Here is a 19,618-nt window from a genome sequence, read left to right as displayed (position 1 = left end):
TGCAATTATGAATCCTAGATGGTGGTCAATTGTTATTATTTTCTTGGTTAAGGAGTTCCATAATTTGTGAAGCTGACAGGATGTTTAGTAATGGTACCATTCTACCGGCATAGTGTAATCTAAACAGTACTGGTTTGTTCTCTTTTGGAATATCTCAAAGAGGAGAAACATTTTTTGTACAGTTGTCATAATGTTAAAGTGGTCGTGAAAAGCGCACCTCTGCGCTCTGGAAAATTCCACTCTTGTCCACTTAAATCCAAAGGAGTACAGGTAGTCAGAGGTAAAACAGAGCACTTTATTTACGCTTAAGCAGGTGCAAAACCAACAAGGAAAAACCCTGTTCCGTGAAGGTAATGAACAATTGAAGGAATTCTTCTTTCATATTTATACTATATTTCAAACAAATCTGTGTACAGACTCCACTCCCCTCCCCTAATCAATTGGACATTTCCTTCCAGTTATCCATACAAAAAGAATAGCTAACCACACTACATTTTCAAGGTACGTAATGTAAGAAAGAATCCCAGCCATGACTAATTGCAAATTGAATTGGAATAGAAAGGTGGTTTTACATTTCAGAGAAGCACAAATGATAAACAAGGTGTAATTATTCTAGCAACCATTCCTTATTTTTCCAAGGGCCTGGAAAAAAATGCGCAATGTCAGCACGTACATGGGAAATTCCTCAGACAACGTTTTACAAAGTCAGGTAGATTTAAAAAAATGTCTGCACTCATGTTCATATTATATAAACTTTTCCTCAGGTGGTCGTAGAACAGAGGTTCAACATTTACCAATTACCTGCTATCATTAACCTATAGAATCAGTAATAGATCATTTGAATTGGCCCCTCATATTATGATAGTACTTCAGTTTCTCCATTATAGGGTTGTTAACAGAGAAAATAAAAAACAAACGAGTCTTTGTAAGAAGGCTAATCTGTGAGGACACTAACACTAATGTTCATTAAATCCCATATTTCTTCTTCTGGCATAATAAGCATATTCTGTTGTGGAACAGAAACTGGAGGGGGCTTTCAGGCTGAAAGGAGCATACTGCAGCACACAGGAAGACAATTCACACATAGACAGCACCCTAAAATAATCCCACCTATAACCACAGCTATCACTAATAGTTTCCAACCCCATGTGAGCAGTACTTCTCTAAACCAACATGACCAAGTCCAGTCTCCAGTATCATGATGTATTTCAGCAGCAATTTTGTGAAGTTTTTGGCCAAATTCACATTAGGAGCGTTATCTGGGATATACACACAGCAGGAATTACCAATTAAGTGGCATACCCACCCCTTCTCTGCTAAAATAATGTCTAAAACAATACGACTTTGAAGGGAAACAAGACAGGTAGCTTGCATTTCTACAGTAATGTTACTGAGTGCACCAGCATTCTCATTAATAGCAGCTTCCACTACTCTGATCAATCAGCGCACTTGTACATTATTGGCCATAGAACCCATGAAAGGCACTAGACCCTTTATTGCATCAATAAATTGCTGCAGCATGGTATCTGTCTGGCAACCTGTACTACCCGTTTATTAAGTCGATGTGTCCTGTGATACTCAGATGGTGCAAGGCAAGTGGGAGGAAGAATAAATGGAATATAGCATCTGCCTGACCATCCTTTAGGGAGCCAGACATAAGCCTGATTACTACAAACAAAAAAGGTGTTTTGCGAGGCCACAAATGATGGAGAACTAGTGGAATTTAATATCACTGTACGGGAGCAATTACTATTTCCAACAGCAAGGGGCCCTTTACCTTGAACACAAAAGAGGGTGTTATGGGCATGCACAGGTATGGGTATCATAGCCACCGTGTACGGCTTTCTCTCATTAAAGGATAATAGCTTAGAGAAGTTATCATAGCCTGTACATAACTCCCTCTCTATGGTGCCATAGATTCTAACAGCATTTGGCCAGCATAGATAATAAAAGTGATCCCTAAGCTGGCTCTGTACAGTTTTATTAGTAACTTTGATATAGGAAGCAGATTTCAATTCCCAACAGGCATTACAAGACCCATTGTAGGATAAAGATAGAAGAATGTGAGGTGCCTTCCTTTTGACTGAAGATGGCAGGAAGCCACATATCCAACAATCTGTAGCATTATAGCCAAGAAGGGCATTATGTAAAACCGGAATGAATGTATTATTCACATATTACAAGCGGTGTGCTTGCTTATGTGGGGCAAGGGTTATGTACTGATGCTCAGGTATTGGTGTGGTGACTGATGTCAATGATTTAGAAACTGTGTGGTTTTCTTCTAACCCCTAGAACAACCCTAACATTCCTACTATTATTATCAGAAGCACAACAATTTTCACTTTCTTGGTCCAAAATTGTTGTATTTACCAGACACTGGAATCTTCCCCTCCTGACACAGATCAGAGGGTGATTTCCCAAATGGTCTCAGTTCAATACTCCTAGTCTTACTCATATTATTTATGTGTGATGTAAAAATACCTGTTCTTGATGAGTGATGTTTCTCCTAATATTTATCTTAATGCTCAGACCATTATTTTACTCTCTTTACTACCCTTTCCTTCCTTGGATAGATAACCTTGTTTCTGCAGGCCTCTTTTTAACTTTTAAAAAAGAGAAACAAATCAAATACACCTACACCTAACAGCCAAAAGCAAAGTAACATGGCTAAGACTTCCTACAAATCCCTATCTATTCTACTAAAGAACATCAAGAGTTCCCAGAATCCTTTACTTCAAAACCTCACTGGCAAGCTTTTGTACAGGTCCAGACGTTGGCAGTCTTGACCACCGGCATGGGTTGCTATCGCCCCAGAGATAGATTTTTCATTCAATGTCTATAGCTTTTGACAGTCCTAGGTCTCAATTTATACCTAGGCGAATCACAATCCGGATGCTCAAATAGAGTTATTGGTATCAATTTGGGCTCAACAGGAGTGAAGTTGACCAGTGGATGCGCTACTTCTCCTTCTTCAACCAGCTCACCATCATTTAAAGATACTTGCTGTGGAATTTGTTCACTTTACAAATCAGGAATTTCTTGCTTCACACATTGATCATAGAACTAAGGCAACATAGCTTTCTTAACGTGGCTGGCATACAGCCATGTTTGTGTCCCATGCACTTAACAGCAGTCTCAGTGGCGAGTAGCACTTGCACCGGTCCTTCCCAGCGTGGCTCAAGACTTTCGACATCTCTTGGCGATTTTATTTGTTCTCTTTGTCGATTGTGTGTTGTTTCTGTGTCATGTTTTGTGTTTTGGTATGTGTCTTTCTCCACTATTATTCTAGCATTCTGATTTTACTTTTTTGTGTATTTATATTTGAAGTGAGCCAGTCTAATTTCTGGCATGGTACATTACATTTTGAGGTTTTGACCCGAGCTAATATGTCACAGTTTCTCTGAGGCTTTGGTGGTATTGGTTGTTAAACATCAAAGGATTCCAGCTCTGAACAATTCCAGTATCTTCAAGTCAGGCATGCATTACTCTCGGCTCTCCCTAAAGGAACAGACCTCCCGGAGTCCTCTCCTCTCGAGGTCGATGAGGAGTGGGGAGCCGCAGTTGCTTCGTACCGAGAGGTCGCCATTTCCTCCAGACTCCGGCTGGTTCAGCTAAAAATCCTCCATAGAACTGACCTGTCAGGTCCCACATTGGTTTGTATGGGATACACCCAAGATAGTGGCTGTACACGACGTTGCGGGCAGGAGGGTACTTTTATTCATACACTTTGGGAATGTGAGACGATTCAGAAATTCTAGGAAGGGGTGGTGGCAATGATGGGGGAAGTTTTGGGGCAACAAATACCATGCAATATTAAATAGATTTTGTTAAACGTATGGGACCCCACTGATCTTACGGCCAAAGAGAGGATATGGGTCACATTAGGTATCCTTTTGTTTCAGACTCTAATTTCGATTTGAACATATTTATCACATTTCTATTGAAATACATGAAATTATTAATTTGAGGTAAATTAAATATATATAGATACACATACTTTCTTGGATTGGTACTTTGGACTTTCAGATCTACAGTTCATCTCTTTATTTCTGGTGTGGTACGAGGACTAACTAACTTAATTTAACTCTAGACCTGATATACTAATTTACACAGAGGGTGATGATGTACTTTGTTTTGTCTCTCCGATATGTATAAACTTTATTGTGATGGTGTAACAAAGAGTTAATTACATGAGAAATTTACTGATATCATGTATTTCAATTTTCTGGGTTGCAGCCCTGATGAAGTCATGTGAAGTATGTATATAGCATATGACGAAACACGTGTTGGCTGCGAAAGAAGTTGTTTTGAAGAACGATCATTAAAAACTTTGGACTACTCTTCAAGTTGGATATTTGGATTTGTATACTACAGTGGATTTCCTATCTTTATGAACTTTATGACTGTTTATTAAGAAGAACTTAAAGAGACATTAGTTGGTGATTTCATTTCATAATACTTTTCCCTTACATCTAATTATGCGCCAGAATCTATACCTGGTTACCATTTCTTTTGATTCACATTGGGTTTTATGGTGGCAAAACGAAATATCGCTAGATTGTGGAAGGCTCTGACGTCACCAAGTATTGCGGAATGGGCTAAAGACATGGACTGGTGTATGGTGACGGAAATACCTATTTATGTCTCCAGGTGATGCCCGAGGAAGTGGTCTCACATTTGGGGGCCTTGGAATACGTTCCGGGGGGAGATATGTGAGTCGCCTGGGGGTCGGGGAGTGGGGGTTGATGATGTTGGGTAAGGTGTTATTCCCAAATGCTTTTAGGTTTAAATTTGATAAAGGAGACTCTAGTGTTTATTATACCTTACATTATCATGTGCCTGTGGAATGTTGGATTCACACTGTATAACAAAAATATATATATATAAAAAAAATCCCCCCAAAAAATCAGAGGATTCAGCAGACATGTTGGTGAGAATTGTTTCCGGAATATTTGTAGGGAAATCCTTCTGTAGTTTATAAGCACAGGTTTTATTTGCAGTGATGGTGCCATCAGAAAGTTTAGGATAACCTAGATTATGTATTGGTCACTCCATATGACAGGCTGTGTTTCAATCAGTAAGTTGAGTAAATATTGCTTTGTGGGTATTTTCAGCATCATGTGCTGACCCATTGACACGTTGGTGGTAGTTAAGCGCTTTAAGGTTATTGATTAGGAAGCCTCTTGTCTGGTGAATGTAATGTTTACACAATCAGATATTGAGATCTCCACTGATACAACGACTAGGTTTGTCTATTATGATAGAGGCTGTGAATGCTCGCAATGGTATGCTGTGTAGAAGTATGTTTTCACTATCTGGTGTTGGGTGATCATTTATTGTGGTAGCAATGAGAGAAATGTTGTACACTATCGCTAGACCTCTGCCACAGCACTTTTTAGGGAAGTTCTTTTCAGTTGTTAAATATAATTAATTATTCTTCATGTTATATTGTTGAAGAGTCTTCTCCTGTCCATGTCCATGATGGAGAGAAGTCTTACCTTAAGTTACCTTAAGTTGTTTATTATTTCACTTATGTGGATTCCGTTCTTTCTTAAGGATGTAGCATTGATTAGGATATAAGACAGCTGTTATAGGGGTGGACCGGAAGGTTGCTAGAACCCTGTTATTTTATGCTTTGCAGGTGTTCCATCTTGATTTTGTGGCCCTCCAGATCTGTGGGACTGATACTGGGTCTGGGGTTTGACATTCTTACTGCCCAAGAGTCTGCTAAACTCTCTCGCAGTATTTCTCAGTGTTCCTATGCTAAGTGCACAGAAAGTTCTTGTAAATAAACCCTAGGCATTTTCCTCAGGTGATTGCTGAGACTCATACGGTTTCAGCTTGGCTGATTGAAGGGCATTCAACCATTGTCTGTATTGCTGCTGGTGTCCTTGTTGAGTGAGGTGGTAAGTGGTACTAGGCATGTTGTTGGGTTCTTGTGAGACTTGTGACAGTGTAAAGGTATGCTGTTAAGTCCACTTCTTCCAGTTCACCCAGAAGGTAAAGTAAAGATTTTGCTTGGTGGAGCTTGGGAGAGGATATGTAATGATATTATATAGGAAACTTGGTAGAGTAGAGGGTGATGTGTAGCTATTAAGAATGACTGTGGGTAGATAGGAGTGGAAGAAGTTCTGAAAATTGCTAGGGGATAGTTAATACTGTAAACGGTGTGGCGTTAGAGTGCAGGTTAGTATTGGCATGCAGTGGCCTATGTCTTCTGTGGTTGTTGTTGCAGTAGGGTGAGTATTTTTGGGAGAAGTGCGAAACTGGTGGTGCAGGATGGACTGTGAAGTGGAAGCCGCAGTTGGCAAAAGAGGTGGATGCCAGGCGGTTTGAAGAATAAGACAGATGGAGCGGGGTGTGAGTCAATAAAGGAGTATGAGGATGGTTAAGTGGACTTGGCGTTTGATTAGAAAGTGGAGAGTGCAGTTTAGAAGGGGAATATGGCAGAGACTGAGGCACGTAATGTTAGGGATACACTCTGGAGACAGCTGGTTGGATTGCTATGAGGGGGTAGAGGGCAAAATGGTATGATTGCTCCTTATCCTAGTGGGTGCAGGCAGACCAATGGATCCTTGTGCAGTGCATTGCTTTTTATATCTGGCGTGCTTGCCACATCATCAGGTGTTTCACTTGCGCTGTTACAGTATCGCTGTTACTGTCTTAGGGCAGGCTATGGAGCAAGGTCAAGTTGATCCCTCCAATAAATGGTTGTCATCCATATAGGATAAAAGTAAGACCACATCATATTCCATACTTGTTAAGCAAGGTATGAGAAATTAGTACCTATGGGGTAGGGTAGTAATCCACAATAGTAGTTGTGTGAGACCCCCACTCAGGTTTCAGAAATCATTACCTTAGGGATGGTTTAGTTACCCACAGTAGTAGGATTATAAGACTCAACCCAGTTGTGAGAAATCACTACCTTCGGGATAGACTACCCACACTAACAGGTATATAAGACGCAACCCGGATGTGGGAAGTGGCTATTTTAATGATAAGTAAGGTCCTGCAGTAAGTTTAGATGTAAGTATTGGGTTGGCTTATGTTAGTGTCTCATGGGCAGGGTTTTTGTCACAAGGTTCTTCTCCAGCTCTAGCAGTCCTTAACAGGGACTACCCTTGTGAAAGGAATCTTTAACCTCTTCATCATTCACCTAAATGCCTGGACTGGATGCATTTAAGTGAGGGTTTAACAGATGAGGTGGACACAGGGGAGGTCCCAGAACTGACGATGCTTGTGACATGAATTGCTGAAAGCCTTTAGATCCCAGCCACTGAAAGGAAAAATGAGGTGTGGAGTGGGTAGGCGCAGTGACTTAAGGCCAAAAGGGGGTCGGAAGGTGGGGAGAATTGTTCTGTCAATGAAGCCTTGCATATATGGCATACCAGTAACAGCAGCAGAATCCCATTCAGCTGTTTCTGTTTTTAATAAAGGGCACGTCACTGGGGAAAAAAGTATAGGTGGAATACTTGATTACTCTGAGCCTTATTCCCAGCCATCATTTTTTTTCTCACTGTATGGCTACAGAAAGCGATGAACCATTTGCATATCAGCCTAACTCCTGCTCCAGTACGAACAGTCCAACCTGAACCGCTAAGCCACAGCCCTTAAGAATGGGAACTCAAGCAACTCTAGACGAATGTTAACCTTGTTGGGCCTTGTCAGTGAAATGCATCTTGATTTCTTTGTCGCAGGGATCTACTGGCCCACATCTGGACATACACGTTGCACTTTTGTTGGGCTATGTGCTTTGGTAATGGACCGAAAGCCTCACAGAGTAATTACCAGTGGCAGAGATTATTTTGTGAATCTGCTTACCTCTTCGGGTGTTCTGTGTTTTTCTTTCTCTGAGAATATCAAACGTTTGATGTTTGTGTATGTTTTGAAGTGAAATTTGCAGAATTCTAATCTGAGCAGACCACAGTGGTGTATAGATAATGTGTAGAAGGTAACCTCTGCTGCAGGAATCACTGATGCAAATCATTTGGAACTCAATTAATTTAGTATTTTGCTGATAACTCATAAATGCAATGTCACTTAATCAGCCCACTTCAAAGGCCATATCCTCAACCTCTTAAACCTAATGCAGTTCACCCATGTCCCTGGATTGACCAACTTGCCATTCACATCAGCTTGCTTGACGTCCAATACATCGAGGTCCACCCAAAAGGCGTCAGCAAACCTTTCAAACCTTTAAAGTCTTCTTCATCAACAATCTAAAACTGTTGCATTCTAAGCACTGCAGTCACTCCAGTAGATCTCCTCCATTGCCGCCAAGCACCACCCATGCTGAGCAGAGGAAACTGGTAGGTGTGCCATGACCCCTTTCTCTTAGTTTACAAGATACATCGTGCATAGAGAGGTACTTAAAGAGTAAGTCACCCTAATCCATTTCTTCTGCCTGCTCTTCTTTGTTTTGATTCTATTAAAATCCCTGTTTCCATCACACTTCAGAACAACAAGAAGATATGCATTAACTCATTATCTCTAGCTTCATCTATAGTTTGCTCAGCATTCAAGGGTCATTTCTCCCTATCTGTTCCTTCCTCATCGGCAAAGCTCACTTTCAACATTCTACTCAGATGTGGCTGTCATTTTCTCTTCATAAATGCATGAAAAGTTACAAGGTGCTGTGAAAATGTACTGGGACACACCGCAAAACGGCATCTCGGAATAGTGAGCATTGTGAAGAGTGCATTATAATCTTGCTAACAACTGACTATCCACATATTTCTACAAGGGAAGGAGGGGAAACATCTCCCACTGTGCCTCAAGAAAATCAACACAAATCTATCAGCAGGAATGCAGCGCCAAACCACAGGGGATCTGGGCCTGTCATCTCAAAGTGCCTTTTTTTATACTGCAGATTACAACAAATACCAAGTTCAATAAGAACCAAATGTGATAGAGTTCTTGCCCTCCACCCCACAAACTAGCCACTTGGAAAAAATAAGCATATCTGCATTTAAGAAAATATAATTTTTAAATGCTCCCAAAAAATCAATTAATTTCATAATTAGATATATAACTTACTGTGTACTTCAGCATCTGACCTGAGCAAGATAAATCCAAGCCATATAAGAGCCACTTCCCCTGCTGCAAGGATGTAGCTGCTCAGCATGGAGCTCAGTCATGGAGGTTTGAAGTGCGGGGACGGCAAACTTTGAAATAAATGCTACGCTCTTCAAACCTCAATAATAATATACATCACTTTATAGAACACACGTATATTCATTATTGTTACATTATTGTTACATTTCTTGGAACATCACATTTTGTACGTGAGGCCGAGGCCTGTCAGACAGATAAGCCTCCATAACAAATCTAAGACACCTATGCTTCTGATTACCCTGTTTCTCATCCCACAACACACATTGTTCCAGAATCAATGCCTTAACCTAAGAAAAAAAAAAGAGAAGTACTCTGAAAACAGTGCTTCTCTTGACATGTCTCCACATCTGGCTGTTGAGCGTTGCTCTTGCTTATCCTACTCCCCAGCTTTGGGTAAGGGGTTGCTGAGGGAGGTCTATGTTGTTACCTTATGGGACAGAGCTCCGTGCAGGAATGCAGCAGGCCTCTGCCCGCAAAGAAGTTCTCAGGACTAGATCCGCCGGTCAGCAGTCCTTAGGTGAGGACTGGGAGAGTCTACTCTGTTACAGTAGTTCAGTGGTCTTCACAGGACAGCTGGGTCTGAGGGCCTGTGCCTGGCAGCTCAATGCGGTTCAGATATTTGCACCCCATCACAATCTCCCAACTGCCATGTAATGACAGCCTCTTAGTCTTTAACAGATTCAATAATTTCCAGAATATTACTCCATGATAGAAGCACAATCTCTAAGATAGCGAAAGCATGCAAGGATCCATGTGGTGCAGTCCCCTGCCTCAATATATTTACTGAATAGAGATAATAACATGGGGTGTGGCCAAGTTCAGTGGCCTAGGAAGTACTACCTGAGGCTCCCATCAGTTGGCTATAAACTCCTGTAATCCTGACATCAATGCCATTGCCTGTGCTGGAGTGGAGAAGCAAGAGTGTGACGTGGCGCTCCCCCTACAATGGTGACACTGCAGTCTGGGGCTCCTAGTGCCCCAGCTTTTGTAGAAAACAGTAACTGTATGTGCAAAAACTAAGATGTGCATGGCACAAGCCCAGGGACTGACCTGTAGGAGAGTGGCCCATGTAGCCTGCCAGCGGAGACCTGAACACTGTGGGGAGGTGAGTGTGGGGAGAGACTAGGAACCAGTCCAGCAATTGAGTGGTCCCAGCAGCTTTACATAAAAGAGCCCATGCTCAGGGGAGCACAGACCACTGAAAGAGCTAGGGTGCAGACCAGGACGACAGGTGAGGCAAATAGCATGTTATTATGGGTTGTATAGCAGGAGGGGCTCCCAGTTAATCTCCACACCTCTGAGATCTGTGGTCTGAATCCCCTATACAGAGGCAAGTGGAAAGATAAGACCAATAACTTTCTTGAGGCTGATGGTGGATTGCGCTCTGACCCTGGACGGCTGTGGTGTCTGCCTGGAGACTCTTGGATATAATAGACCCAAGTATCAGCAACACAACTGGGTGGTGTATATGCCAAGGGGACTCTCCAGTGTTATCTGCCTCTCTCCCCTCCCTTTTGCTGTTGGACAGCAAGAGTCGGTAAGTAATCTGCTGCGATGCAGCCTGACCTATCCTCAAGCCTAAAAAAAGTTGTGCTAATCTATGTTATTCAACTGCCGCTTTCATATGAACCCCCCTTTCAGGAAAAATATTGGGACACCATTTCATCCAACGAGGATTACGTGTGATGCAATACTTGAAAAAGGTGAAATGTTTTCTAGGACCACCACCAAAACATATGGACCAGAAGCCTAAGTGTACTGTGAGCAAATAACAATTAATGTGGTGAAAAAATCTCTTACAGTCACTTTTATTTTGACACTAAAACTCACTTTTTTTACTTTCAAGAAGTTCACGGAAAATTTTAAATTCATCCGATTTTTTAAAAAAAGTGTCATGTTGGAAGCCTTTGGACTTTAGGCCACAGAAACAAAAAGAATTAAAAAAATCTATTATACTCAATTTTGTAGAGCTGATCCTATTTTAGACCTAACCTTTTGCATCCCTACTGATGCAGGGTTTTGACATTGGGCTTGGGAAAAATTTCACTTTTTGGGTTGTTTCATTAGGGCAAGTTAGACATCAATCTTAGCCTAATGTTAAATTGATTCTCAAGCTGGAAATGTAAACATTTTTTTACAACCTCACTCTTTTATATGCACACTTTGCAGGGATTTTTTACATATTAGGATTTTAAAATGGGTAAATGTTTCTTTTTTTAACACAAAGTAAAACATTAGTTTTACGCATTTTCACTTTAGGCTTTATAAACAAAATACACATTTCTTCATTTAATTCTCACTTTTCTGTAGCACATTTTCCTTTTAGGCCTAAGCAAAAAGCTGCATAGGTGATGCATGTGTATTTCAATAGGGATTTTTAAAGTCTACCAAAATATGGTTTACCAATGTATTTTCACAATTTTTACTTTAGTAACGCATTGCCCACATGTTAAGGAACAGCTTATGAATTATTAACTAAATAGCACAAAAACTCACTTAATTATAAACAATATTTACTGGGATGCCTAGATGCTCCATTATTTTCTATCATGCAACCAAAAACCATGAATTAAATTTCGCCCTATATGTAATCTACTAGATTTTTTATATATCTTTTGTACAGGCCTTGGGCATGTGAATTGGCACACTTAAGTGTGAATCTTCACAATATTTTGCAATTTATCTTAAGTTTCTATCTTTTATAGTTCATGAATTATGACACAAAATATGCGGCCTACTTCTTCAGAGCAACTGACAAAATTGAGAAGCAACAATATAGGCAAACATTTGTGGTACTTCCCAACTTGCTACATGTATGCAAATTGGCATATGAAAGCGAATTGACATTCCAAACATTATACTCCATGATTTATAAGTTAAAATAATCAGAATAATTTTTCCGAGCACTGGGCAAAATTGGGAACTATACATATAGTCAATATATTTTATATGGTACTTTGTACTTTAAAGTATGCCTCTATCTATTATGGTTTAAGAACTATAAGTCAAACTATTCAGTGTACTTTTCTCAAGCTCCGGTCAAAATCTGGAAACAAACATATAGTCAGGCTACTGTTTATGGTACTTCCCAACATGTTAAATATATGATAATTGGCATATCAAAGCAGTTTGATGTCCTCAATAAGCTGCTCTTTATGCCCCTATCTAGTATGGTTGAAGAACTAGAAGCCAATATATGTGGCATTTGTCTCCCCATCACTGGACAAAATTTGAAAACAACCATACTGTTAACCTAACATTTTAACTAGTTTCCAACATCTCACCGACATGAGCATTGCCATATATAAGTAGGAGAATAGTACAAATATGCTCAAATTTGAAAATATTCTTTATTTTTTACGGTTCAAGAATTATAAGCACCATTAATTTGATCACCTAGTGTCGCCATACATTTCTATGGAATGAACAGAAATTGAATTTTGTAATGTATGCAGCCAATTTCAATTTTATATAATTTCAGTATAGTGAAGTGTGATAATCTGTACAATAGTTTGCAATTTAAATTACATTTCTATCTTTAATAGGTCATGAATTATGGCTCAACTTATTCAGCCCACTTCTTCTAAACCAGAAGCAAAAATGGTAAGCAAAGATGTAGTCAAACTAATATATTTGGTGCTTCCTCAAATGCTACATACATGAACATTGGCGAATGAAACCGGATTGGCATATCTAACAAACTGCGCTTTACACTATGCCTCTACCTATTATGGATGAAGAATTATAAGTCAAAATATTTGCCATACTTTTTCCGAGCAGCTCAAGAAATTGGGAAGCAAATATACATTCAAACTACTGTTTAAGGAACATCCCAACATTCACCATATAAGATAATTGGCCTATGAAAAGGGGGTTTATATCACCAGGAATTTGCATTGTAAATTATGCCTCAATTATGGTGTAGGAATTATAAGTCAAAATATAAGGCATAGTTTTTCCGAGCACTGGGCGAAATTGGAAAGTAAACATATAATCAATCTGCTGTTTATGGTAATTCCCAACATGCTACACACACAGTAATTGGCATATGAAGCAGATTGATATCCCCAACAAGCTGCTTTTTAAATAATGCCTCTATGTAATATGATTCAAGGACTAATAGCCAGTATATGTTGCATGCTTCTCCCTATCACTGGAAGAAAATGGAAAACAAACATATAGTTAACCTAACATTTTAATCACTTCTCAACATGCCCCAGGCATGGGAATTGCCATACATAAGTGGCAAAATACTACAAATATGCAAAGGTTTACAATTTGTCTTTATCGTATATGGTTCAAGAATTGTAAGCAATATCAGTTTGAAAATGTAATGGCAATATTCATTTCTATGGGACGACAAGATGACCAGAAATTGAATTTTGCAACATGCAGTTAATTTAAATGTTTGAATATTTCTGAGCACTACAGTCGAATGTCAATTGGGACAGTGAAGTTGGATGATCTATACAATAGTTTTCAACTTAAATTACATTTCTATCTTTAATGGTTCATTACTCATGGCACAAAATATAGAGCCTACTTCTGAGCAAAAGACAAAATTCGTAAGCAAAGATATAGTCAAACGCACATTTTTGGAACTTCCAAGATGCTACATACATGGAAATCGGAATATGAAAGGGGAGGGTTATTCCCAACAGGCTGCAACTTACCATATGCCTTTATCTATTCTGTGTCAAGAATACGTCAAAATATTCACCATACTTTTTCCGAGCACAGGGTAAAATTGGGAAACAAACATATTGTTTATGGTACTTCCCAACATGCTACATATATGCATATGCAAATTGGCATATGAAAATATATTGATATTGCCAGCTGGCTGCACTTTATATAATGCCTCTATCTAATATGGAGCAACAATCAAAGTCAAAATATTTAGCATACTTTTTCGAGCTCCTGGTGAAATTGGGAAGCAAACATAGTACTGTTTGTGGTACTTACCAACATGCTAAATGCATGATAGTTGGCATATGAAAACTGATTGGTATTCCCAAGAATGTGCATTTTAAAACTACACTTCTGTCTATTATGTTTCAAGAACTATAAGCCGATATATATGGCATTCTTCTCACTATCACTGGACGCAACTGGGAAAAGAGCATAGAGGTAACCTTACATTTAACTATTTCCTACTTGCCACATACATGAGACTTGCCATAGATAAGTGGAAAAATACTACAAAGATGCAGTCATTTACGATTTATCTCTTACAATTCAATAATTATAAGCAATGTCAGTTTGATCACATAGTCGCACCATTCATTTCTGCGGCATGACCATAAATTGAATTTTGCAATGTATGCAGTCAATTTCATTTTTTAATATAATTTCTGTACAGTCCACTAGAATGTCAATTGGCACATGAAAGTGGGATGATCTGTACAATAGTGTGCAATTTAAATTAAGTTTCTATCGTTAATGGTTTATGGATTATGACACAAAATATATGGCCTACTTTTTGATGCTTCCCAACATGCTACATACATGAACATTAGCTTATATAAGTAGATTGCTATTCCTACCAAGCTGCACTTTAGATTATGCCTCTACTAGTTATGGGTTAAGAATTATAAGTCAAGATATTTGCCATACTTTTTCTGAGCAGCTTGAATACTGGGAAGCAAACATATAATCAAAGTGTTGTTTATTGTACCTCCCATCATGCTACAAACATGATAATTGGCATGTGAAAGGAGATTGATAATTCCATTAAGATTCATTTTGAATTATGCCTTTTTCTATTATGGTTTAGGAATTATACGTCTAAATATTGATCATAGTTTTTCCTTCACCGAGCGAAATTGGAAAGCAAACTTATGGTCAAGCTACTGTTTATGGCACTTCCAAACATGCTGTACACATGATAATTGGCACATGAAGCAGATTTATATTCCCAACAAGCTGCTTTTTCAATTATGCCTCTATCTATTATGGTTCCAGAACTATAAGCCAATATATATGGCATATGTCTCCCTACCTCTAGAAGAAATTGGAAAACAGACTTACAGTTAACCTAACATTTTAACTACTTCCCAACATGCCACATACATGAGAATTGCCACAAATAAGTGTCCAAGTACTGCAAATATGCAGTAATTTACAATTTGCCTTTATCTTATATAGTCAAGAATTAAAAGCAATATCATTTTGATTATGTAATGGCAGGAGTAATTTCAATAGGGTGTCCTGATGGCCAGAAATTGAATTTTGCAAAGTATGCAGATAATTTAAATCTTATATTATTTCTGTACAGTCCACTACAATGTCAATTGGCACGGTGAAGAGGGATGGTCTGTACACCAATGGGCAATTTAAATTATGTTTCTATCTTTATGGCTCATGAATTATGACAAAATTGGTAAGGAAATATGTAGTCAAACTAACATATTTGGTACTTCCCAACATGCTGCATACATAAACATTGGCATATGAAAGTAGATTGCTATGCCTCACAAACTGCACTTTAGATTAAGCCTCTATGTCTTATAGATCAAGAATTATAAGTCAAAATATTCAGCATAATTTTTCTGAGTACTGGGCAAAATTGGGACGCAAACATATAGTCAAGCTGCTGTTTATGGTAATTCCCAATATGATACATATATGGTAATTGGCACATGAAACAGATTGATACTTCTAACAATCTGCTTTTCAAACTATGCCTCTTTCTATTATGGTTCAAGAACTATAAGCCAATATATGTGGCATACGTCTCCCTATCACTGGAAGAAATTGGAAAATAAACATTTAGTTAACCTAACATTTTAACCACTTCCAAACAAGCCACAGACATGAGAATAGCCACGAATAAGTGGCAAAGTACCACAAATATGTAGCAATTCACAATTTGTCTTTATTGTATATGGTCCAAAAATTATAAGCAATATAAATTTGATTCTGTAACGGCACCATTAAGTTCAATAGGGCAATCAGATGACCAGAAATGGAATTTTGCAAAGTATGCAGTTAGTTTGCATTATATATTATTTCTGTACAGTCCACTAGAATGCCAATCAGTACAGTGAAGAGGGATGATCTATACAATAGTGTGCAATTTAAAGTAAGTTTCTATCTTTAATGGTTTATGAATTATGATACAAAATACATATGCCTACTTCTTCCGAGCAACAGACAAAATTGTTTAGCAAAAATATAGTCAAACTAACATTTTCGGTACTTCTCAACAGGCTACATTTATGATAATTTGCATATGAAAGTGGACCCTTTTCCCCAATGCACTGAAACTTCCCTTATGCCTCTATCTATTATGGATCAAGAATTATGAGTCAAAATATTCTGCACACTTTTTGAGAGCGCAGGGCAAAATTGCGAAACAAATGTATATTCAAGCTATTTTTTATGGTACTTCCCTACATGCCACATACATGAAGTGTAGCGAATGAAAGTAGACAGATATTTCCAACAAGCTGTAATTTAAAGGTATGGCTCTATTATGATGCAAGATTTAAAAGACAAAATATTTGCCATACTTTTTCTGATCACCTGGCGAAAGTGAGAAAAGAACTAATGGTCAACTTACTGTTTATAATACTTTCCAACATGCTACTTACATGATAATTGGAATGAGCTTGTCATATCGGGGATGGAACATCCAACATATTTGTGGTTGAATAGTCCACCCTCCAAACTCTAAAAAAAGGTCTGAGTTTCTGTGAGAAATTATCCTTACGTAATCATGGGTGGCACCTGTCCTCTGTGTGCTTTGGTTGACAGAGAGTAGTCATACGTACGTTTGCAACTGTTCCTCATAGTTTTCAATGCAATAACCAAAATGACATATTTAAACTTTCCATCTATATCAATTGTCTCTATGATTGGTTTAACATTAAACTTCTTTTTGAAGTATGCATTCATCTTCCATGAGTTTCCATTAAGGGGTGGCATGAAAATAGGGCGTGTGTGGCATCCATGCAGTAATAATCATATAAATACTAGCCCAAGGCGACCCTGGGCTGCTAGAAGCACAGCAGTTGGGCAATAAGCCTCTGTAATTTAAATGGAATTTTAGCACATATACTCAGACTTCAATTTTTAATTTATTTTTCAAAGGATAGCATATTTACTCATAAGCAGTAATCATCAAAAATATATATACACTTGTTTCAAAGGACATTCATAATCAATGTCAAACATTAAGCACATGAAAATATTAACAAGACATATTTTCAATTCCTGTGAGATGGTATTAACGGTTCATCAATAATTGGTATTCAACAACAAAAACCAACATCCCAATGCATTTCGGGTTACATAAAGAACCCTTCTTCAGGGGATTAATCATATACAAACAAAAATTCAATCGTCCTTGAGTGATTGGTCTCTCAAAGTGCAGATTCGACAGGATCTAAAAGACAACAACATACCAAACTATAATGAGTTTTTTCGTATGTACAAAATTTCATCTGAAAAGAACGTTCTGGAGTGAACACTGAGGGAAAACGACCAAAGTACACGCCACCAGAAAATCACACCCGTGTCTTGCTAAGCAATCAATAAGTGCGAAGTATAGAAAATAAGACCGGCTCATTAATGAGAATTAATGAAGAATTAAAGTGTTTCATTCTCAAAGGTGAGAAGCAAGCTACTAACCGTGACATCAAAAAACATGCTGGTGACAATTTCACCTAATGAATTACTGTGTTCAAATGTCTGCCCTTAAGTAGAAAAGTACTACTTCAATGTAAAAAAATACATACGCTCGTGTAAACAGCCTCTCGTGAATCCTATGGCTTGTCCAGCAAAAATATCCCTTTCTGTGCCAACACCTAAACAACAGATAAGTGCGAGCCTATTACAACTATCGTGCAATGTGTTTTAAATAACAGCTTGACTCTAGCTGCGGAGCATGTCTTACCGCCACCTTCAAAAACGGGTCCACACGCTGCTCAAAAGTAGTCGCCCAGCAACATTCTACATGTTAAGAAGAAAACTCGTGGTGAGTTAAAGGCTGTACAGCTGCCGCCCTTACCAAAGGTAACTATTATTCCTCTGTTCGTGCACTGACCTGCCGCCTCCAGCAACGGCGTCCTGAATGAGTTTACCGGTGCGAGTCCGCCCTACCGATCACGTGGTGCGGAACTCGCCCGATAGTTACTACCTCAATCAACACAAAGAAGGGACTATCGTCACGCAACTTTGATTTTCCTCTCTATTCATGGCGGTTGTATTGCGCCCTACAGCCTTAACGCTGTGAACAATAAATGCGTCTGTCATGTGGATCTTCAGTAAACCTGTTCAGAGTTTTCTTCAAAAGTCACTATTACTAAAGTACTTTATCACAGGTTAAGTCAGAGGAGTAGTAAAGAAATACCCTCATGTGTATAATTATGCACAGATGTGTAGCAACCTATGCCATACTGTCATAGATTCATGCTATGTTCCTACGCTAAATACAAGAGTGTCTAAGGTGAGAAGATAAGTGTGAAAAAAATCCATGCAGTAATGACAGATATGAGCTCGCCATGAAGAATGCGCACATCCTCTCCTGTTTAAAATATGCGATTTGCAGTGACCTTCCTTCTTTATCAGTAACAGAGATTCCACTCCAACACTGACTATGTATACATGATTTACTGTGTTTATCATCTGTTGATGATGTGGTATCTGTAATGGGCTTCCAACTCTGGATTATATCCTATACATTTGGGGTATTCCTTATCCATTTGTTTTATTGAAAAACTTCAGTAACTTCTCATCTTTTCTGTTAGTCGGCTTTGTGGAAGATGTTCTGAGATTTAAAGAAGCAAATTAAAATGCTTATTTATTTCTAAAGTGTGAACTTGTCACTACATTTCAGTAAATGTAAATGTTCACTTGCTCATTGTTTCTTCCTTTCTCATAAGTTGCTGTTTCATTAGCCACTTGCCATATGCTTGATGTTCATGAACCTCAACCAGTGTTGTTCATTCTTTTTTGCTTGGTGGATTGCCAGTCATTGATAAGGGAAATTCTTTGTCAAAACCTGTGAGTAAACCATGCAAGTTTCCGCTGGACTCCTTTGATACAGACTGCTCATTTTGTTGTGCTCTTTATATATAAAACAAATTGAAATGATGGCACTAGCGTATTACCATAGTGTTGTGTGATTCAAAGTGAAATGATTTTGATAGAGAGAATTTGCATGTATGATTATTTTAATTATGCCTAGCAAAGGGAGGGATTTACAGGTCACCAAGGTCCAGCATACGTGCTCCAAATGATCTAATAAATGTATGTGGGGTATGCAATTCCTAAAGAAGAATGAGTGTCTATGTGGGTCAACTTCTTAAGCCCCAACATTTCACCAAACACCAGACAAGAAGGTCTCCAGCAAAGAGCCCCTATTGAGGGTGCCCGTTGGGCATTGCAGCGTCGGTCTGATGAGGAGCAAATGCCCTATGATGAAGTATGACACCTATCCAGGTGTGTGAGGGCATTTGCTTCTTACAGGGTCACGCCCACTGTGTACCCTACAGAATGG

The 19,618-nt window shown here is 38.8% G+C and overlaps 1 long non-coding RNA gene across 2 annotated transcripts in view; it reads left to right on the top strand.

The window, feature by feature from the left end:
• Positions 1-19,618, top strand: part of LOC144781492 (uncharacterized) — a 61,720-nt gene that overhangs the window by 7,304 nt on the left and 34,798 nt on the right. For both annotated transcript variants that reach the window (XR_013600999.1, XR_013600998.1), the window contains one exon: positions 12,660-12,717. This is a non-coding gene — a long non-coding RNA (uncharacterized LOC144781492). The remainder of the gene's footprint in view (positions 1-12,659; positions 12,718-19,618) is intronic.

The sequence above is a fragment of the Lissotriton helveticus genome, chromosome 9, assembly GCF_964261635.1.
Source record: "Lissotriton helveticus chromosome 9, aLisHel1.1, whole genome shotgun sequence".
NCBI classification, from domain to species: domain Eukaryota; kingdom Metazoa; phylum Chordata; class Amphibia; order Caudata; family Salamandridae; genus Lissotriton; species Lissotriton helveticus.
This window is presented reverse-complemented; position numbering and strand designations above follow the sequence as displayed.